Genomic DNA, 24725 nt, shown 5'->3' with positions numbered 1-24725 from the left:
TGACTAACCGCGATGTTCTTTGTCAAGGTACGTACAATATCTGGTGAAACAAATAATTTAAATAGTTGACCAATGTACTGTACATCATGGTAAGTACTAAGTACTGATTGAAAATGGAAAAACTACATTTTTTTTTGTAAAGTAGCCGATTATAGAGCAACTACTTAAAGGCATTTACATGTTTGTTACCTTGAATCTCTACTAATGCTTCATCAATTCATCAATCTAAAATGATGAAACTGTATATCGTACAATGGAATTCGTTTATTATGATTCCGCCTATACTGACTAATTGCTTAATATGAAGTAATTGTACTGTTAAGTTTGGTTTTCGTATTAAATTCTCTATAGGAATGTTTGGATATAATGACTCCGTTTAAAATGACATATCGTTTATTATGACTAATTCTCAAGAAATCATACCCGGCTATAGCGACCCAAATGATTAATAATAACTTTTTCGTTTATTTTTCTGACCCCTCTTATGTATATTGATACGAAAATTCATCGTTCTTTTTCTTTTTCTGTTAATAAATATATACAATTTGTAGTTTTTCTCTCAATTAAACTAAATAACTAATAAAAAAAGAAAGTTGTTTATTTCTAAGACTATGCTTTGTATAACGGCCGCTTAGTATGAGGTGTTTGTCATTTCTCTTTCTACTGTATTTCTTATTGGAACATACAATAATACGAAACAGTGACACAACTTTAAAAATTTGGCATTACCGTCAATTAAGCTATCTCAACATGAAATTGGGAATAAGTTCAATAGTCATTCCAAAGCAGTTTACAGGATTGCGTAATGAAAGGGCAAGGGCAATGTTGAATAGTATTATGTGACGTTTCATCTCAAAGGCAGAGTTATTGTACACATTATCAAAGGACTGTTTAAATGTCTAGTTGCTTAAGGGTTTTTTGCAAAGGAAAAAGGGGTGTTTGTATTTATGTTTATGTGTTAGAAAATAGACCGCTAATGTACATATTACGTAACTAAAGGGTGGAAAAATCACCAATCTTTTGACGTATTGGATATGTGTTAACGTTAATATTCTGTCACAGGGTTATAGAGATGTGATGTGGTAGTAACAGAAGAATAAACAGACGCCGATGGAATACTGACATACGTAAATGACAGCGTTACCATCTGTCCAAATTTGAACTGGTGATTAATTCGTCCAAATTTGGAGATGTGTATACAGTCGCGTCAATAAATTCATTCCTTTTAACGTTGCCTTTACCCGTAATCTGCTCTTACCTACTTACGTACACCTAATATTAACGTCTTTCTTATTCGGCTCGGTTTAAGAATCCAATCAAGATCTTTTAACAGCCGGCTATCGACGCGCTAATCTCGACAAACGGTCGTTGGCACGAAATTCACCTGTTCACTAATTATCTGGACATGTAGGCGGCAGGACTTTTGCTTTCTTTTTGCCCGGTCGATCAAGGATCGGCCGGACCGCAGCTCACACGACATGCACATATACAGGGTGGATAATAAAAATCTATATAAAACAGATAGGTATCACTGCCAGGAATAGCCTATCAAAGAAATAAATAACTACAGATCCCTGAGATATAAGGTAATTAGGGGTAAAAGTCGAAAAACACGCTTCATCAGATTTAAATACATTGCTTTATGATATGAGATTCAATCCCTAATACAACAGCTCTTTCCAATTTTTATTTTGGTGAATGCGAAAAAATAATACGGAATTCCTAAAACAAGGAAAATGAGATACACAATATTACAAAAACTCACAAAAAATGATTATCAAATACAAAAATTACAGTAATAACCAAGCTTTTCTTATATAAACCTTTGTATGCGTCGCCTATTAATCTTTTGGACCTGTTATACGAGTCGGAATCCTTTTGTTAATTCAAAAATGATCTATAACAATAATTAATTTTTCTATTATGCATACAAAATCAGTAATTATAAAATTTTGTTGGTTTTTAATTTTCCTAAGTGTTTTGCTCTGTATATCGCTGTAAAATTGTTTGCAAATTTCACCATTAAATTAGTTAAAAGATTACAGACAGCTGACGAAAAAGCGGGCTCGAGGACCATATGGTACAACGCGCAACGCCGTGATCACCTCCCAAGATCAAGGACGACTCGGTTGTACCTTAGCCCTCGTCAGGGGTTTCCTTCGGCGTGCGGGTACGATCGCTCGCTCCCGAGAGTTCAACGCTCCTCGCGACGAATGCCGCCAACGGGAACAAGTAACAGGTTGACTCCCACTTTATTTCAGGAAAGTGCTACCTGATATACACACAACACACTTTTACATTTACACATTTATGGAAGCACACGTAGTTATTAGCAACGAGCAACACGATTATGGGTAATAAGGAGAAGGTCAGTTTTTTCACGTACTTAATAGTGAAAAAAAGGAACTTGACTACATTATTATTACTATCCTCCGATCTTCTCGGTTTTCACTGATTAACTTTAAGCAAGTGAAGACGGGCTGATGTCAAAAAAACCTCACTCACATCTTTTGGGATATACGATATGGAAACCAATTTTCTGTTCTTAAATTTTATAGAGCTAACAGTACTTCTTGCCCTGAAATATGATCGGTAATTATTAAAAACTCCGCTTCTAATTTAACCTGTTGTGTTTTCTGAAAAGGGGGATATGTCAGTACTGTTAAGAAATCTACGCACTATTCCGCATGTATCAAGGATTACCGATTTCTGTAGACTTATGTACGTAAACTTATGCAGTTTCAACTCGGCTAGGCTAGCGTGTAATGTTTTAGGTATAACGCCTATTGATGATATTATTATTGGAATAATTCGAACTGTGTTCTGATTCCACATGTCTTTTATTTCATCTGCTAATGGAATATATTTTTGAATTTTCTCAATATGTTTTTGTTTAAGATTTTCAGTGTTTGGTACAGCAACATCTATTAGGTAGGTCGTTTTAGTGTCTTTGATGGTCAGTGTGATATCAGGTCTGTTATGATTAACTGTTTTATCTGTAATTACGTCTCTATCCCAATATAACTTGGCTAAGTGGTTTTCTAACACATTTTGTGGTTTGTATTTGTAGTAGGGCTCTATCTGATCTATGAGTTTAAACTTTTTGGCTAACAGCGAGTGTATCTGTTTAGCAACATTATTATGCCTGTCGAGGTATTGTCGGCTAGCTAAAAATGAGCAACCCCCAGTGATGTGATCAATTGTTTCGCGAGATGTGTTGCATGCTCGGCATGTGTCTGATGAAATTGTGGGATTTTTAATAATATATTTTTCATAGTTTTTTGTTTTTATTATTTTGTCCTGAATTGCTATCATGAATCCCTCAGTTTCTGAGAATATGTTTCCTTTTTTTAACCACATATTAGAAGCTTCTGTATCTACATGTTCCTGCTGTTGTTGGTTCGGGTATTTTCCATGAAGCACTTTTGATTTCCACATTTCAATTTTGAATTTTTCCTTCATCATTTTGTTCTCTATTATTATTATTATTATTATCATTATTTGATTACGCAACTCTATCAAAATTGTTTAAAGGCCTAGGGTTACTTCTTCCAACAATATGCATAAAGATATAGAAAACTGACTTAAAAATACTGAAAAAAACCTTTTTCCGTTTAATGGTTTGTTTTAACAGTTCACTGACCGCTAAATTACTAATCCGAGCGGGGTCAGAGGTTGCGCGGGTAAATTTCCTCAAAAGAATTACAAATGACAAAACAGAACCGTACAAAAGTACAGTTGTGCGCTCCGTTCACTTATCGGTTTAGTTCCATAAATCTTCGAAAAGGAGGCAGCAATTTGCATTCCTTTTGTTGTCGTAGCTTCCCTACGGTTAGTTTTTACCATATTTAAAGACACATTGTGTCGCCGGGGTCAGATCGCACCGGCGCGCGACGACCTCGCTGACAACGCGCCACGCCGGACAACAATCTGCAAGTACCACGTCGAAACAAAAGAATCAATTATTGAAAGACGTCCGCCTGTTATTATTATTTATCAGTCGACCACGGAAGACACGATCCAAAGTGAAGAGTTTAACAGACCGTTAGCTAAATGAGTCTGCCTTTAGGTACATGTAAGCACCACAATTACTGATCAACTGCAGACTGCAGCAAATATCATCATCTCAAAAGTTTTATATCAGTACGAAGATTTAAGTTTTAAGACTGATTCAGACAGAATTCATGAGCATTTGCCAAAAAAACTGCCCGTTCAGTGATTTCTACTAAAAATAACCAAAAAGCGTTCATCACCATTGTTTACAGCACATCCTTGGCTGCATAGCATAAACTCAACGTTTTAGTAATGTATAGTATGAATGCAATAAGAACCGCCTCTTGCGCATTCGAAGGCCCATGAGATTTTGCAATACCTCTACCTTTTTCTATACTGCCTGTATTATTTTATATTCCGAATTAAAGAGTGAAAGAAACAGCGAATTCTAACAACCAATTAAAATTTTCGTCATCTACATATTTTGTGGCTTTTTTTCCTTATGTCTTATTACATGTACTGGATCTTTAACAATTGCGTAAGTCTTATGTCAAAACTCGTTCCCAAAAGTCTCTAACGTATCAATCATCGATGAATGAGATGCTAGAAAAGAATTCCCTGTAAGCAAAACATATCTCTCTGACGTTACCCTTCGGCTGCATTAGAACGAGAGAGAAAAAAAAGCATCTACAGACATACTTATACGTACATCTAATTGCTTTTTCGCGAAACCATTTCGAATTATCGGTAACAACCAGTTATTAATAACCCGAAGATAATTAGTTCTCTCGATTAAGATGTGATGCTGATGATGATGATGATGGCTATAGGTAATGATGTAAATTATTAACTAGTACCTACTTTCTTTATGCATTATTAGCCAAAAACGATGACGAAAGTCAACATAAAAAAGAATATGAATGTAACCAAATATTTAATGTTTTATCCATAGGAAACACTAATTAGCTGTTCGTAGTAAACAAATTATCTTTTAGTAAACAAATGTATGTACATGAATATTTTAATACAACAAGAAAAGAGACTAAACAGAATAGTCTATTGAATTTGAAAATAAGATAAAGTTTATGTAACATCGACTTACAGTAAGTAACTATCAGTATGTCGCCATCTACTGCCAGTTGCTAATAACTAAATATTTCGACGGCGAATTAAGAACCGAACATAAGGATCTATTACATACAATCATTAGAAAATATCATTATCCTTTATAAGATACGACATGGTATAGCGAAATTTGTACCATCAAGCAACTTTTCACATAAATAATAAATCAATATAAAATTTCATTTAAGACAGAGAAGCAGGTGACATTTTCAGAAAATTTGTGAAGTTTGTATATGAATGGGGTGGTATAGCGATAGTAGGTTTTTTAATTTAAACCATTAGACGTTATGTGCTTCTATAAAAATTTATACAACAGTATTTGGTAAATTCATTGTAAGGGGTTGTAAATAGAGGTATAAATTTCATGTTGGTGAAATAGAAGTCATGGCATACATGAAATAATGGAAATAGACTAAAGTTGATACCGGTAATGTATCAAGCGATTTCACGATGCAATTCATGTCTGGCGCGATCTCTTTTGGCATCTTTGAAAAAAGCCGCAGACAGCTTAATTAGGGCTTTGTTGCTGAGACAATCGTAGTGGGCGTTTCCGGAAACAGGTTGAAACCGTCTCCATAAACGTCCACACAATTAATACGAAACCGAGAAAAATGTACGATGTTTTATTCATCACGTGAATCATTTGCGGCCCACGATCGACACTCTCTTCACCGATGGAGGTTAACAAACCCTTTGTTGTTTGACGGATTCATGCTACAAGTACTCATAACGCTCGGAAAGCCATAACCTCGATACCTTAGCACAACATGCAAACCCACCATGGATGCACTTTAATGATTACCAGGAAGAAATCGGCATTAAACTTTATGGTTCTACAATTTTTGAAAAATAACATATATCTATATACCTACTGGTACCGATTTAATGCACCGACCAGCGATGGTATAACGGCACATCATTGATATCATTCCAATGTAGGTACAAATGTATGAACAGCGACACTTTTTTTGAGGCAAAACTAATAGTGTTGCAGACAACAATGCCATCTATCTCACTGGGTAATGATACATACTATATGCAAAAATTTAAGGGAAAATTAATGTCTTCATCTTCTTATCTAACATAAATACGTAACGAAACTATTCTGATTGATTAACCGTCATCATGCTGAAACCTTTGAAGTTATACCGGCAAGGCAAAACGTTCGCCGAGTACAGTACTTTTTTCAGTTCTCAATTCGCTACTAATGTATTAGACATTTCTGCCCATAAATATTTTTTTATTGTCTAAGTCATTTATTATTATTATTACATTACATATTTTTATTTTTTACAAAACTAATCTTTATCTAAATGAATTTAATCGTCATAAGGATTTCAGGTTAATTATACGTTAAAAAAAGTATTTCTCAGACTGATTTGAATTCTTTTAGGACAAGTACTTCACAGTACTTTATTAGAAGATGACCGTAAGAACATTGGAGAACGAAAACAGTTTGTTGTAATAAGAATAACTGCTTTACTTGTTATTTCTATTAAACATAAATTTTTTAAATGTCGATTCCTTAGCTATAATATGTACCTATATGTACAATATGTGAAAAAAATTGTAGTCAACATTTGTATTTTTACCACTTACATTCATTATCATAAGGTCGTCAGTCCTAAGACTGGTTGGACACGTACCTCCACTCTTTCCTATCCTGAGCTAAACTTCGCATTTCCCTAAAAGTAGAACAGCCCACATCCCTAACTATTTGCGAAGAGTAATCTAATGTAGGTCTACCTCTACCCCTCTTTACTCATGTTTCTGCCTCTAATATGTCTCTGACTAGACCTTCATGCCTGAGAAGGTGCCCTACCAACCTATCTCGTCTATTTTTTATTGATTTCTAACCACTTACATTACTATGATTATATGCCCCACTCGTAATGAAATACCTGGACAATTTTTATCGTAAGTTGTTTATTTCCCTGCAATACATTTTCAGCGTAAATACCAGAATTATAAACTAAATTTCATTAGCTTGTCCAGAAAAAAAGAATTTGTAGGCATCCATAGGTATATAAAGTTACAGAGGCAAATATGTCGAAATTATCCGACAAAATATTTGTGCATATTACATACGTAGGTGCTAAAAGTCTTTTATTACTGTCACAGCAAAAAATAAATGGTTCTAGGTGTAATTTGTTAGATACTTGTATTTAATAATTCTCTGACAAAATGTCAAGCTCTGTTAATTGATAGGAAGGAATGTGAACATTACTGATGATTTCAATTTTATTGACTTAAATCTTGTGCTTTTGAAAGTCAGTTACATACATACCTAACAAATTGACAAAATCATTCTATAATTAATTTATACTTTTTATTACTATCACTGCTTTCGCTATTGAATCTAAAAGTCGGTTGTTACCAATATGTATTCATAAACTTACATAGACATAGTGTCAGATAAAATAAATAATTGTCAACACGTATCTAATGCTGTTTATTTCTTCCTGTAATATTATAAGTCAATTACTGACAAACTTGAAGATGAGTTATCATTTCAGAAAAGCCGTATGACGTGTAACATTTCGTAATCAAACAAGGTCAAGCTAATTGCGAATAAAATATTAATTTAGTGAAATGAAGAATACATTTAATTGCACAATTATCAATTGCACACTCCGCGGACGAAATTATTCTCGAAGGGCATTTCAGTTTTAAAAGAAAACAAGTTTTTGATTCTTCGGAATGCGTGTGGTTAGGAGAATTGTACATAAACAACGTCACGGACAGAAATTTATATACACGGTGTTCAAAAATAGCAACATCAAGCAAAGGCAAAAAACAAACGGATGTTCAAGGGTATCTTTTCCGTATCATGACCCATGCTTCCACCTTTCCATTTGCTAAGAATCAAGAAGCGTTTGTGAATAATCGTATGCGTGGAGCACCGTAACCTGACCGAGGATCGTGATTTAGCAGTCTATAAAACGTTGAAGAGGTGACAGATTCCAGGCCTGCTTGCCCTGATTATGGTTTTCCTATGGTTCCACTTTGGCCTCCATTTCGTACGCTACCACCCACCCGTTCCTACAATTTCTAACAAGAAACCGAAGAGGGTATTCTGCTCTACCTTTCGGCTTTGAACTACAGAGTAAATCGAACGGAATGCCCGCCCATCAGAGTTAGTACACTTAGGGAGAATGAGACACAAAAAGCTTTTCTTACGGACTGAAAAAGATTAGTAGAAATTTAAAATATAAACCCTTCTTATTTCACTTAAGAACAACTAGGGACATGGTTACGGATGACTGTATATACCCCACGTGCTGGCTCATCCTGAATATTAATCCGATATAACTTTAGAATTTGGAATAGCCATCATTCGACTTCACATAGCCCAAGATTTTTTGCCTAATGCAAAATTCTGCCATGTACTTCGGCCAAATCAAGAATTTTTGCGATTTTTCTTTTCAGGAACATTCAACATTGTTGCTAACCACTTATCCAGGAAATTTTCACTTCTTGGCTCAGGTCTCACAAAAATAACATACACACCAAGGGAGGGGGGCAATGTATATGCTAAGGTTATTTCTATTTTTTAGTAGATCTAGGTCACACCCTCCATGTTGTGTTTCATTTAATTTATTTAATTAGGTGTTTGCAATAAGTGCCCTATATTTTCTTATTGAAAAACATTTTTAACCCTTTTATGTGTCGTAAAAAACCAAATAAAATAAGAAACCGTTCAAAGTGTGCTTATGGGTACAAGCTACAAGTTTTCCTGCACGAGAACAATGAAATTGTTCGCCTGAGCAGCAAGGGCAGTTGACAACCATTGTTAACCATTTCAACAAGTCAACCGTAAAAACGCAAACGACAACAACAATTATTATTATTAAATAGATACGTACATTAGCATTACCGACACATTGCATTAAGGTTTCCTTTTATTATTAAACTCAGTAGCGGGCGAGCGAGGGGGCGGCGGGCGTCTAATAAAAAAAAAAGTCCAATGTGCCGGTCAATTTGGGTCAATGCAATTTGTAAAAATTTTCGCTTTGTCTTAACAGGTTACAATGTAGACGATTAACTGATAACAACGAAATTAGCGCATTCTTAAGTTACAGTTAGTGGGTGCGACATGTTGCGTAAACCTGCGTATACTTTAGGTTGGTACCTACAATGCTACAGGTAATACTAATAGGTATAAGTACTGTGCACAAAGCGGCCCCCCAGCTATGTGTGTATACGTACATGTAACGTAAGGACCTGTCTGTTAATTTTTTTTTTGTCGGTGGCCGGTTTTGCCTTGTCATCGCGGCGAAATTGCTGAAATAATTAGTGTCAAGAGCGTTTATTTGTAATTGGGTCACTAATTAAATTGTATTTGATCAACGCCTACACTCACTTCCGTTTCTTAACTTATGCAGCCGATTATTTATTAACACATTGTCCGTTTGTACGGCACGGGGCAATACAGATTAAATAAATGTCGATCACACTTTTACGCTGCTAATAAATAAATGTTACTTAACAAAAACCTGCCGTTTATAACGCATGCCGAAATACCGCCTGCAACTTTTATCGAAACTGTTCTCGATTCTTGTTTCAAAGATAAAATGTAGATTAATAAGAATTTTAAATGGCTCATACAGGTTTTATCAAATGAACTCTAATTGTCTGGTAAAGGATACGTTGTATTGCTATTGTCCATTACTTTTAGTAAACCACAAATGTACAATCGAATTTCTAAATATGTAGACCACTTAAATTTAAAACGAAAGGCAGAACGAGACATCTTTCTTTCTAATGTAGAGGGTGGCAGATACAGGTCTGAAATTTTTATGATAAGTTACAGCATAGCTAAAGAAAAAACAAATTTTTAAAGCCTTTTACGCGTGTTATCGTCAGTAGCGCCGTTTACAAACAACCAGCCCCTTTGTCTGTGCGCACATTTAAGAGAATGAAAAGATGCTAAACTGTTGGGTAGTTTGCCAAGATTCAAAGTACAGTTCGAGAACCTAAGGTTTGAGAACTTATAAAGGAATATAGTAGCCTGAATGTTTAGGTACGAGCTGCCTATCCCAGAAAATACATAAAAATAGAAAGAAATCGACTGGAGGATTCTATGACATGTTCCCTACAAGTCAGACCTGTCTTTCTATGATTTTTTGATGATGTGTTTGGCTCAGTAAAAGATATAACATGTAAGAGATATGAAAGTCATGGACAGCATCGAAGTCGATTCTTTTTGGGGAAAATGCATTTCATTTTACTGTGGAAATTACAATAACTTAACGAATCGTTGTGGAATTAATGATCATATTTTGTAATATTTCTTTGTCCATATCCTTGAATTTAAATATTAATATTGTTTTTTTTATAAGCATGTAAATGCTGGCTTCCTTCTTCCCAATTTCCTCAATTATTTAATTGCATATCTCCAACATTATTATCAACCATTTAGCGTCTTTGACATATAATTAAACAAACAGTGTAGAAACGATCTAATCATTTGCATCGTTATTGTTTCTTAAACCCATTGCACCGTAAATATTTCACAAAACGATCTCCTTCGTCTCTGCTTTAAAAAGTTCAAGCAGGTCATAACAAGAAAAATATAGGCAGAATATGGCGCTAGTTGCATACAAATCTGCGTAAATCGAATCGCAGCCGTTCCTGCTAACAAGACGACCCCGTCAAACTATCAAATAGACAATATTAGTTATAGCATTTATTCTGCATTAGCGCTGCCGTGGCAGGAAATAATGGAATATTTGTCAGGTAATAATTCCACGGAACGGTCACTTCGGCGACTTAATGCCACCATTTTACATTGGTTTAATCTCTCCGACGCACAGTTGGCGAAAAATATAGGCGCTATTTGTTTCATTTCGCACTTTATATTGTTGGCTTTTATTTTATTAGGTCGCCCGGAATTGTTTACGAGCTACGCAAATTTTATACACTCGTTTTACCACGATTACCGTTACCATCGTTGCGTGTCTGCTTAAGTTACGTATCCTACACGACGCTGTATATGTCTAATTTACAAGAAATGCTACGAAAAGAAACAAACCGAGAGCACAGAAAGCTCGTTGTTTCGTTTGTAACAGGAAATTGTTAAAGTTCAAACCGAACAAACACTGACAGGACTTTGAAGTATTCTACAAACATATATACATAATTTGGAATAGTTTATTAGAAAATGTATAAATTCTGCGGCTTGGAGCCTAAATGGATCAATATCGAAATCTTTACATTTCAGAAAATGCTTTTAATTACAGTTTAAATGGAGTAAAAGCTTCACTTAACAGGTTTAGTTTAGCATATAATTCTACTTGAACAGGACATGATACTGTTTTTAAGTTTTCAAAAAAATTCTAGATCAGTAAAGGTCATTTAATGGAGGATGAAATGTTGAAAACAAAGTTTTTCGCAGTGAACATTATGAATTCTAAAATTTTTCTTAATTTTCTATACGAATTTTTTATAATTAAATTTCGAATCCTATGTTGAAAGGATTCAATGAACACGAGCGTACGAAACGCCTCTTACGCTTAAAGGATTTAATTGATTATTTTGTAGAAGTTTGCAGATTGATAGACGTCAGTATTCAGTAAATTACTTGCAGTGTCAATAAACAAAACGATCCGTTAGGTTAGTCGATCGGTGGATGCAGCTGTCTGTTTCCTTGTGAGCATTCGCACGGGGCAATATTTTTCGGTAAATGTCAAGGAACCTGCGAAAATTAGCGTTCTTTTTATTCGACAGCTCGAGGACTTTACTCAACACAAGTCGGCCAGACAATGGCCCTTTTTGTGTTGTGCTGTTTTCTCAATTACCGGGTTAAGACCAGCTAGAAAAATTGCCAACATTTCTCATCATCACCGGTTAAGTTGTTAAGGACGCGTAAGTGATGTATTCGGTTAACCGGTGCACATGTGACGTTATGGCCCCGATGCTCTACCGCCCACTAATTAACGGCAGCCGTTACAAATAGGTGGAATTAGAGTGCGAAAGACGCTTTATTGTTTGCATGACTTGGGAGAGACGAATAGCTAATTTTAACTACTATGCTCACTGGTAATTAACCATTAAATGTCAGGTTTCATGGTCGAATCATGGCGGATTACTTGAAAGTGTTGATCGTCTCGCTTCATACTCTACAATTAATTTTTTTTATGAATAATTAACCTGATATGTATACCTAAATAAGTATTAAGGAAACCGTTTGGACCTGAATATTGCTATTAATCAAACTATTCGGTATTTAGGGCAATTTCATAATGCGGCTATTTCATTGTGTATCATAAACTAAAGATTGATTCCAATTGCGTCAACCTAATTCGGAAATTATTTTACCCATAATTAGAAAGGGCTTAAACAACAGAACCATACATGTAGGAGATAATTAATAAGATGAGTACTCTATAGCAAGGGTCAGCAAGTAATTTTAGGTGGGGTCCGGATTCTTTTGAAAATTTTTATTGAGGGCCAAGAAAAATCATATTCCTTACAAAATTTTCTAATTTTCACTCTCAAAACAGACTTCGAATGCTGTGAGAGTGAGATATCGATTTAAAAAATTTAAATAAAATTCGTACGTTGCATTCGGATATAGTGCAGGATAAAAATATCGTTATATCGATAACATTAATAGCAACTGATAACTATCGATATTTATCGATATATCGATATAATAAACAATTATCGATAGTTATCAATACATCAATGATTATATTATCAATGAATATGTATCGATATATCGATATATTGATAACTATCAATAATGATTGAATATGTATATCTATGGGTCAGTAACTGTTTGTTATCGAGTTATAAAATTCCAAATTTAAAAAAGAACTAGGGATAACACTCTATGTTTATGTCTATTGGTAATTATGGAATATTATAAATATTTTATAATATAGTTTCTAAGAAGAGATAAGTAAAAAAATAATAGTTATACACTTATGGTATAAGGATTTATTTAGAAACAATATCCACTATGAATCAAAAATGATATACCTATGTATATATATATTTCGATAATTATCAGTTGCCCATATCGACGGTTATCGATAGTCGATAACCGATAACTAAAAACAGTTATCGCCCAAAACTATTCGGATGTCGAAGGATTGGATTGACATAACATGCTGTCCCGGCCAGTCAACTTGCTCCTTTGATAGAGGTAGCGCTAAAGTTCGTATTTTTGTGTCTACCGAAAAATATCTTTTAAAATAATTTATTTGAGTAGTCTATACTTTCCCAAAAATAAAAAGGTATCAAACAAACCACACAAAAAATATTCCTATGACGGAGAGACAGAGCTGCACTTATTCCTTTTCACAGGATTGGAGAAGCAAATAATAAATTCACGTTAAATGTCTAAACAACATCCCGCACAAAATTTTGCTTGTCGTTGGACGTTAGGCGATTTTTTAAAATAAGACTATGCAAGAAAAGAAAAGTTTAGACTGACATAAATCATTTAAAATGTCATTTTTAAAACGATATAATAAATACGTTCTCATAAACCCAAAAATAATGTCACTGTTTGTCAATGTTATGAGTTACAACCACAAGCTATTTCTGTCAAGTAGTTAGCTACACCTACTAATTTTAGTGCAACTACTACACGATAAATTTTATTTCGAAATTGCATCTCAAGGTTTGATCTTTGGTTTGGTGCCTATGGAGGATGTTTTACTTTTTTGCGAAATGAAAACGATCAATATGTATTAAAAGCAGTTTGTCAGGTTTACGCGAAATTTTAAGACAGTGTATCGGATTTCTGGCGCCAAGAACAGGTCGGTAAAAGCCAATTAATATTTACTGCATATTTTAGTTGACACGAATCTCTTATTTACTGCGTCCGGAATTTATGCCGATTGTTTTGATGGCACGTCCGCCACAGAAGTGATCATAAATTGTTATCTTATTTTATTGTTTTAATAATTCCATATAGGCCGGTAGTTTAAGAAATAAAACCATATTTTTAAGCGACACACGACGATTACATAACTGAAGTAGCCAATTCCATATTTGATGTTATACGGTCAAGAATCGGCAATATAAAAATTTCCGAATCCTTGAAAACGACGTCTTACGTCAGGCGTGTATTTTAAAATTAAAAACTCAAAATTTCACAAATTAAACTAAAAATATAAAAAATTAACGATCGCTTTCAGCCCAAGTGAAATTAAAATAGAAGGCTTATTAATTTCAGATTTTTATTTTGGCGTACTAATGGGCGTACATATTAATTAAAATAGTAAAGAACTGTCCATAGATTGGTTGGGATCAAAAGTAACGATTTCAGACAAGAGGAATTGCAACTAGGAACGTTCAACTTCAAAGATATTCACTACGCTTATGATGGCTCCATTTTTTCCACATTTGGATCATCTACCTACACATTGTCTATCACACTTTATCCTTGGTCCCTAACGATTTTGGAATGAGATTTTTTCGACAGAGTATTCACCAAAAACATATTTTTATTCAAAGGCTTTAGATCGAGATTGTGATCTATTATTATTATTATTGATTCGGTAAAAAATAATTTACGACGGCGGTTTAACGGTTTTAGTAGCATCGAAAGTTTCCTTTCTTATTTCATAATCTGAATGCAGATAAATTTTTCAATCAGAAACATAATTTTCGATACGTCGCGTCACTCGCCGGTAAAATACAACTAAGGTTTATTTGACAGTTTATGGTCGGCCTATATTCGCGATGCACAGAAAAAATGCAATAACGCGTGCAGTTAACGTTACAACGAGGCCTTGTATCTTCAGTTGAAGTGACAGAAAAATAAATCGTGGCAAATGAAAGACTGCACTTTCTATTTCACGGAGTCAGTTTCACATTTTACCGGAATTGGGTTACACCCACTATCTCGTATTCACGAATTTCGTGTTCTGCTCCGTACTGGTCGAAGATGCTGCGACGTATTGTTTTCATTTTGGTATGCTTTCTGATTTCTTATTACTGTCCTCCATGCGAAAAAATTCGTTCACAATCATAAACTATTACATACATACTTATAAAGTACCTATTTCATTGAATTAGATATGTTGATTTGTTATTTTGTAGATTAACTTCTCTTCTATCACGTAATATGTAGATTTTTAGGACGGTTTTCTCATAGACCCCTTTCAAACGTTTCGATTATTTGCCTAAATAAATCCAGTAAACGAACAAGTTTCTAATTTACATACAAAGGAATTCTAGATAAATATCTTGTTTTTTAAAAGGTATTTAAGTCGGCAAGGATGATTTACAGTTGAACTATTATGTACACGTGTCTGAAACCTGAAACCTCGTCATTATATCGCCATGTTTGTTAGTAACGGTTTTACTAGGAATTAACTATATCTTCAACTATGAAGACAAAATAACAATTACAATACACATATACATATATATACAGTAAAAATGCACCTGTTATCGCTGAATCATTGTCCGAAGATGTTTATGGTTAGCAAGAAATACGTCGATACATTTTTTTACACAATATATTGTGAGTAATACTTATAGCAAAAAATAAAAGGTGAACTATTTATTGATAACGTTTCTGAAAAATGAAATGATTAATTCGAAACTAATTTTTACATCTTGAAAGTCAGCACCAGGACAAGGCCCAAAGCTGGACATAGCAAGCCGCAGGTTGAAAGCTAGATATGAACCTCATATAAAATATCGCAATTAGTTGGTGATATTTCACCTGTAGATTCAGCTTTCGTTGTCAGTTACTCCGATCACGGGAAGAAATTGCTTAAAGAAGTTCGATGCGTTTGGATTGTGCAAGTGAACATGTCGGACGTATCGCAGCATTATTCTGTCGCGGAAAAGTGGACAGTCAACAAATTGGCGATAATATTAAAGTAAAAGTACATATGTTGCAACTTAATCATTCGCGGTTTGGACATGGCGAGCTGTCTGTGCCCGTCCTCGGACCGCTTATTTTGTTCGGCCGTTTATGACCAATTATGTCGATATTACTTATTCAAGTTCTGTTCCCTCTGCTTTTATTAACATACAATCGCGACATCGACGCGAACATGCCGCACAATCAGCCGAGATCATGTTTTGCACTTTCGCGGCCAACGGTTAAATTAATGATATTGGTACCCACTAAGCCATTCGCGCAAGCGCCAATCTCTTAATGTACCTACTTAAAACCTAATTTATCCGACCACCATCTTGTTTCAAATGAAACGAAATGAGACGATGCCAGGCACACGGTACAAGTTTTGCTTAAAATTAATTCTCTAAAGAATAGCAGTAAATGCATATTTATCACAATTTTGTATATTTTGATAGTTTGCCTGAACGGTACTAGTTACCAGTAGGTGGAGTTGCTTCCTAACTTGTCGTGACATTCATCTGTATCTGTTTTCCACAACAGAGCTTACAATTCAATTTCTTCTATGAAACAGGTAATATCATCGGTCAATTATTTGTTTTAGTTTATTTTGGCTCTGTCCGTGTATAATACATCAAACGACTTAATAATGGTTTATTTGATCGGTCTTACAGCTATTGGGATCCGTCAAATGGGAGGAGCCTAAAAACATGGCGCCGATTAGGGAAAATTTATCGTAGTTCCTATAGTGTACCGTGCAATTTCCAAGTTTTTAAATTACGATAAAATGATAAGTATTGACACAATATGTGATTGGGCTGACACAAAGCCTCGGAAAGGAAATTTCGTTGAAGGTGAGCGTGTTTTTAATGCCAATCACATTATAAAATTCGGAAATAACAAATCCGGAAGCTAGCCTTCAAATTCCGTCAAGTTTACTGCCTACTTTTTACAAACTTCGGATTTAAAAAGTGATTCACGTTATATAATTGGTGAGGTGATTCTGGGTGATTTAAGCAATATCATATCAATGACTTGCACGTGCAAAGCCGATTTAAGAGAACGTTGCAAACACATTATTGCAACTTTGTTGTATTGGAGCAGGTAGGTTCTTAACCTCAAAATACTTATATCGTATCATTAGAATTGTGTTAAATCAATTACACAGGAATAAATAATTTCTCACTTTATAATTTTAATATGATTCTAGTTTTAAATATTAAGGTTATGGCTGATGGTAAATACTTGCTGAAAAAATGTTTACTTTTTTAACGTGTTTTATTATTTTAATAAACAATTTTACAAATTGTGTGCACAGTTCCTATGTAAATTTTTCCCTCATTCGAGTTATAAATTTTGCCACCAGATGGTGTATGCCCATTTGACGGATCCCAATAGTTTTAAGTATATTTTTTCGTGTTGCAGAGGACTCTATGGAAGTCAATAAGAAATAGGCGAAATAAATTAGTAGAACACCTTCTCAGGCATGAAGTTAGGAGTTAGGAGGAGTAGAAGTAGACCTATACTAGATTACTGTTCACAAATAGTTATGGATGTGGTATGTCCTAGTTTTAGGGAAATGCGAAGATTAGCTCAGGATAGGAAGGATTGGAGGTGCGTGTCCAACCAGTCTTATGACTGATGACCTTATGATGATGACAGTATACAGTACAGTACAGAGTAATGTTCACGATTCGATTGCACTGCAAAAATTTTTGGCCCTGTGCCTCTTCCAATTGTCAAAAGAATTTATATTCATGAAAGTGGACCTAACTAAACTGGTCATTGCACCTCTTTAACGGTGACAGATGAATCGTGGTATACGTTCACGCGTATGGGGAACATTCGAGGAGGCCGTGGTGAGATGTCCGGTACGATAAAAATGAAAAACCGTCTGCCATTCTGGCGTGATTTACCGGTTTGGATTTAACGCATTGCAACAAAACCACAATCGATCTTATTGTTCAATTTACATTATGTACCTACTTACTTCTTTCAACTGAATTTAAATCAACCGTTCTCGCAGATTGAAATCGGGAAAAGGAGATTTTCTCATCGAAAGGGTCACTAAGTAAATTGATTGTAAAACTTTTTTGAACTTTATTAATTTTGTTGACCTAAATATAAATAGAAAACGTACCATAACAGTTGTTTCTACCAATGATCATATTCAAGAGTACCTAAATTACCTCATCATTATCATCAGTCCTAAGACTGATTAGACACACAAGTCCATTCTTTTCTATACTCAGTTAATTTTCGCATTTTTCTAAAACTAGAATATTACACGTCATTAACCATTTGTGAACAATAATCTAATCTATAGGCCTATCTCTCCTCCTCTTAGCTTCTAATATGTCTCTAACTTGTCCTCCATGCCTGAGGAGATGCCCCACAAATCTACATCTCGTCTATTTCTTCCACACGCTCAGAGTCGTGAAATATTGCAACTTTTTAGCTGTTGCACTTTTTCGAGGTATTCCCCGCCCGGACATCCAAAGGATGCAAATGGATTTAAATTGTATATTTACAACTTGGATGGATATTGTAATCGCCAGCTGATATGAGGAATTAGATGTACGTGTATCTTAAACCATTAGAGAGGTATAGGATTTCTAATGCGAAAATAGTTTTGAATATCCAAATTGTAATTATAGAGATTAATCCCAACAAGAAAAGAAACAAACATTAAATTATTCAAATATTGGTAAAAGTAGATGATCTTGCTATTATAGATGTAGCAAATTGGTTGTCATCCTGTTTGCCGTTGTTAAAATGAGAACAATTATAATTGGGATCTGGGTGTTGATACAGGCTATATCTCATTTGTAATTGACTTATTCTGGGCTATTACCATCAGTTATTGCTTTCCTAAACAATAAATTATTTGAAAACGCATCCAGCATGTGCGTATAACATTGGGTTTATTACTTAACCAAGTACTTGTCTTACTAGGGACTTAGGTTGCGTTTTAACATATCGTAAGCCGCTTATAAACCTATTAGATACAATATTATCCCATGGACAGATCAGACTGTTAAATTTCAGTTCAGTTATTTGTTTGGCCGGTTGTAATCTCTTCCGATTACCACAAACTGAGTTTAATTTCTAGTAAAATTCATTAAGAGCTTTTCGTCTCTAATTGCCACCAGTTTTTTGGAATATATCTCTAGACTGACCTTTTTAAAATAAATATACAAATCATTATTCTTGTGATTTCTAATCTATTTATTTTTTTTTTCGTAAAATTTCAAGCAGTTCTATCGGCAGGCTTAAAGTCATGTTGCGCGTTCAATGAATTTTAAATATCTGCTCTTTGACAGGTATTTTGATGAAATGCATGAAGACATTGATAATTCCCCATCTCATCAATTAATTAATGCATATAAAATACACAATTTTATTAATAATCATCAGGTATTTGTCTTAAAATATGGATTCAGTTGAAATAACCATTACCTATCAGCCTATTGACTGAGACTGAGCAAGAAAGTTGCAATAGATTTACTTTTGCATAAACAATCGATAAATAAAATTATTTGTCGCCTACGAGTAGCTATCAAGCTAAGTCAACTTAACCCTTTTTAAGACAATATGGTGTCGTAGTAAATCCAATAAATGGTTAGAAATATCACGTAAGTATGCGAAATTGCCGGGTTATATTATATTATGCAACTTGGCTACGCTAATTAATCGAAAGAAATTTTAAAACCCACTTAAGTGTGGTTACCGTAAAAGAAGTTTATCTTTCATGGCAAGTTCCAGATACTACGATGTATGAGTATTAAAGGGTAATATAATTACAATGTAATGTATGCCTGTATATATTCAACAATCAAGTCAAATAACGTGAACATAACTTATTCTAAATACCCTGTATTTTTCCATATCTCTTAGTATAATAAATCCTCAAATGGTCTTTATCAGTGGGTATAAAAAAATGAGTTTCAAATTTCTTGTATTGAATTAGAAGCTTTGATGTTTTAGACAGTTGGGCCTCATAGATTTGGGTATCCGATATTAATTTCAACCTTTCCAGAAAAGAGACTATTAGACACAGCGCAAAATGAGACGTGGCTTGTTGACGTGAAGCAGGGTTTGCCACGATGAATATTTTAGGCATCGCGGAAGTTGAACCGCAGTTCCTTTGCGTAGTTTACTTCAACAATGACAAAACTATATAATTCTTTTCTTCTAACACTTACAGTAAATCCTAATTTGGACTAGATTACAAATAGATAATGAAACACGGTGATTTTTAAAAAAATTTCCGCATAAAAACAGCGACACACAGGTCATGGTGAGCATAAACTGCGTCACGTTACGCTGCGAGGTCGTCTTTTACTCGGTTAGGCCTAGTAAAATAGGACGGAGCATAAGGAAGAACCGCAGGGTGAGTCGCGGCGATATTATGGCTGTAACCTGGGTATTGGAATTTTTACATCCCAGTTTTTATCTTTTCTCCTTATATACAGCCTCGTCCAAATTAGGAGTTTTTATATTGGAAGAAAAAAACACTTTAGATTTTTCCCATCACTGAAATAAACTATGCAAAGAAAAGTGCGATCCAACTTGAGATGCTCGTCGCCGTTACAAATTCTGCGTCACGTCACCAAGCTGCGTCTCATTTTGCACTGGTCCTTAAGGTTCGCCAAAGGAGTCTCGACTATTATTTTTCGACCAGCAAAATCAAATCAAAAGTCAATTAACTTTAAGAACTCTGTCTTTCTCATAACTTCTTCGCATCTTTCGTAAAACCATAACACTCTTAATTACCTTCTTTGGTGATTATTGTTTACATTTTCGTACCTGCCCATTTTAATATTAACAATTATGCTGCAAGTGTGTGCACGTAATAAAAGAGAGACTGCGACGTCGGATAGCGTCGTCGTCGTCATTGTGGAGGAGACACTTGCTGTAAAACCTCACGAGTATAGCCCCATATACTTATGCATGTATGCATGTATGTATATTTATGCGAACCATTTCTTCGTACCGCTCAAATGACCGCCTTAAAACTCATAATTCAGACCTTGGCACCCATAAACCGAATATTATTACCACTGCAGCGGGTCGCCTTCCACATAACAATACAATGATAATTATTGGTCATAAAGCCAGGCTCGTTGTGATCGCAGGAAACATTTTATACACTTCAACGAACACGTGAAACCCGTACGACAATGTATGAAAAACAAACAAATCGGAGATAGTCACAAAGTGTATGCCATTTCTTTCACTACGGAATGCATCCTTTCTATTTGTTAAAATTAAAGGTATTTGTGTTAGATTTATTGTCGGTGATCTAAAATTCTAGAACATCAACCACAAGGCGTTGATGCACCACAACACCTCATTTGTGTCTCCTAGTAAGTACTTTACCACAAACGCCTTTATAGATGATAGTATTAAATATGGATAGTTTTAACAGCCATATAAAAATTTCCTCCTATAAATCCAGGAAATTGTGTTGTGTGGACTATTTAAAAATTCAGAATTCAAAGGACTGTCAGCCCAGAAACTAAAAATGATTACCTGATGACTTTTGGATTTTTCATATTCAAATACTCTCAAAAGCATCTCATTTGTAAAGACATTCTATTAATAATGAACACGAAAACCACGGAAAATAGAATTTCATCAGGAAAAAGCCGCAATTCTTAAATGCCTATGCTAAAATAACTGTGTTCTCGAACGAATGCAACTAACATCACGTAAGTAACTAAATTTGATGTTAATTGTAGCAATTGAATTACATTAGCTTCAAAACTCTATCGAGTTTTCGATGGAAAAAATCGTGTATATAAATACTGCTTTATCTCAGAATCACTGATCGTTTGTATTGATCGAATCGACTGCTACTGGTTTTTACTAATAAATAATTAAACGAGAAATCCTCTAAATCGCACGCTAACAAAACATTTAATCAATAAAGACTTCATCCAATAGCCACATTATTGCTTCTTAATATTCATTTATGCAAAGTGTGGAATTTTGTTGTTTTCTAGTTTATTTATGTAACTGCGGTTTTGACGCAAGAAGATGACTGACACCGGATTCATCTGAAAGGCAAAAACCTATATTTATATCTACAACTATTATACATTATTATATTCTATTAGAGGTACTATTTTTAGCCGTTCCAAGTTATAAACAATTTTTTTTTATTTAACAGCTTAACGCTCGTGTTAAATATTTAAACCGTTAAATAGTTTTAGAACAACCATTAACATTTTATATGTATGTATATTGCTCCTCTGGTTCTCTGTATATTTTCTTCTCCTTTTGCAGATGCAACTTTCAACCAGTATAATTAATTTTTTCACAGGCCAAACTGAAGGACTTTTTTGTCGACTCTCCTCCATGTGTTTCGGTACCTAACGCATTGACTCTTTATAATATACAATTCTCGTCCAGCTTCCGTTTCCTAATCCTTTATGATTTATTCAGACGGAAGTGACTTCGTCGTCACCTGAATAAGTCAGTATAATGACGGTGACCTCTGAGTTATGTATAAGCTTTATGAGTATCAAAAACATAAAGTCATTTCGCCCAACATAAATATCAATATTACTTTAGAAATGCTCAACATGAGCAACATTAAAAAAATATTAGTATTCGTTCTAACAATTTTATGATTATGCTCATGTCTTATATTACATTCATTGATGAAAATAATGGCGAATGTGTTTTCATTCACTCATTAAACATTTGGGGACGAAAAGACGCATTATTACAATGCAATTGTAGGCATAATTTATACTGGGCCCTTTTTCTTTGATGGTAGTGGACTAAAAGTGAACAATATTGTTCAGCTTTACGAATGAGAAAATAAAAGAAGTTAAAGAGTCGGACTGTAGACTTATAAAGCATTTCCCACGCTCTTTTATTTTATCGATCATACATATCTTAACGCCCTTGTTTCAATCAACTACCCTAATATAATAATTTTGACTCAGTCAGTTAAAGAATTGAAGCTAAACGATATTTGAAAGATTATTCTAGGAATTTCATATACATAATTAGTAGCAACTGGTGCACAACAATTTTGATACATGTAATAAAGATTCCTATATATACATGTTTGTTTCTATGGGCCTCTGGAACGTCGCTAACGTTTAAAATTTAAACTATGTTGAATGAGACCACGCAAACCCCCCAAAACTCATAATAGTCCTACATCTCCATATCTTGGTCCATGAAAAATTATTTGCTTTAATGTATTTTCTCGAGAACAGTTAGTAGTACTATACTAATCGAAATTTTATAATTTCTCACTACCATTATAGGGTCATCAGTTTTAAGACTGGTTGAACGCGTCCACCCACTTTTTCCTATCCTGACTCAATCTTTTCATTTCCCTAAAAGTAGAAAGAACATCCAGCACCTCTAATATTCTAATACGTCTCTAACTACCCCTTCATGTCTGAGTTGTACTATCAACCTATTTAGTCTGTTTCTTATTGACTTCCATACTGCCCTCAGCTCTCCTACTCCTTCTAACACCTCCTCATTCATAACCTTCTCCATCCATGATACCTATATCATCTAGTTATATCACTACATTTCAAACCCTGTACTATTCTTTTGTTTATACCGCTCCATCCGTCCTGATTTATACGACTTCCTAGATTAGATCAGCGTCTTCTTCTATTTTTTTTCGCCTCTCATTTTTATATAAAATCTTGCCCTACTTTTCCATTCCTTGCAAACCAACATTTTTGTTTTACTTTTATTTATTTTCATATCATAACTCTAACTCCTCTCTGCTAGATCTTCTCATGTCATAATGATACTACTTCCTTATAAGAATAATAAAACAATTTAAATTTTCTCCACAAGTCAAAGTAACATAACACTTACTGTTTGCATTGATTCTAATTAGAAGTACAATTATAACATGCTAACAACTGATTTATTACCTTGTGATGCTTGTGAAGTTCGCGTGTAGAGTTTGCAAAGTATCATGTGCTTTGATCTCGAAATGTTCAGGACTCTTCCGATTCGCATATTGGTAATCTGAAAGAGAGGAAATGTTTTATTGACTCATCTCGTTTTTCTATCTACGATTTTGAATAATCAATTGAATTTAATAATTTAGCTTAAAGGTATTTAATAAAAGCCATTTGAAATTGTAAATTATTGTTGTGATAACAGTTCTTGTTGAATTGTTCCGTTTACTATACAATGAGATTTCCGATTTACTGCAATTAATTATATTAATTGTCTAAATACTTATGTGTATCTAAGTGTCCCTTGTAGCAATAATAAAATTATTCTGGCATGTTTTTCCTACTTTCACTGTTGACTAAGCAACATCTTGTTTTGAAGCAATTATTTGATAAGTGCCACACTTGTCGGACGGATTTATTGAAACGCTGTTTATTGCAAACTTTAATCTACGTCTTTATGGCGGCAACGTGACGTACTGAAACGAATATAATAACCGGGTACGTCACGTCCGACTCGAAATTAAGTCGTACGTATTTTATTTTCTATTAAGTGTGGCCTCCTTTGCTTTGGTCTCATTTAATGCCACGTAATAATGTCTTTATTAAATCTTCGCGGATCCAGACTTGGCTTATACCAATAGGCACTAGATAGATAATGGTAGGTGCCCGTTCTGTATATACCACCTGTGGACTTTCCATTTCCTTGGCTAATCTCTAAATGGAATATTGGGCTTTAAGTTAAGGCGCGCCTCGATGCACGTAGTGCTTGCTAAGTGCCGTGGCATGAACGGGAACCATAAAAGCAATTACCAACGACTTTTGTA

Source organism: Agrilus planipennis, unplaced genomic scaffold (genome assembly GCF_000699045.2).
Source record: "Agrilus planipennis isolate EAB-ADULT unplaced genomic scaffold, Apla_2.0 scaffold22, whole genome shotgun sequence".
Lineage (NCBI taxonomy): Eukaryota > Metazoa > Arthropoda > Insecta > Coleoptera > Buprestidae > Agrilus > Agrilus planipennis.
This window is presented reverse-complemented; position numbering follows the sequence as displayed.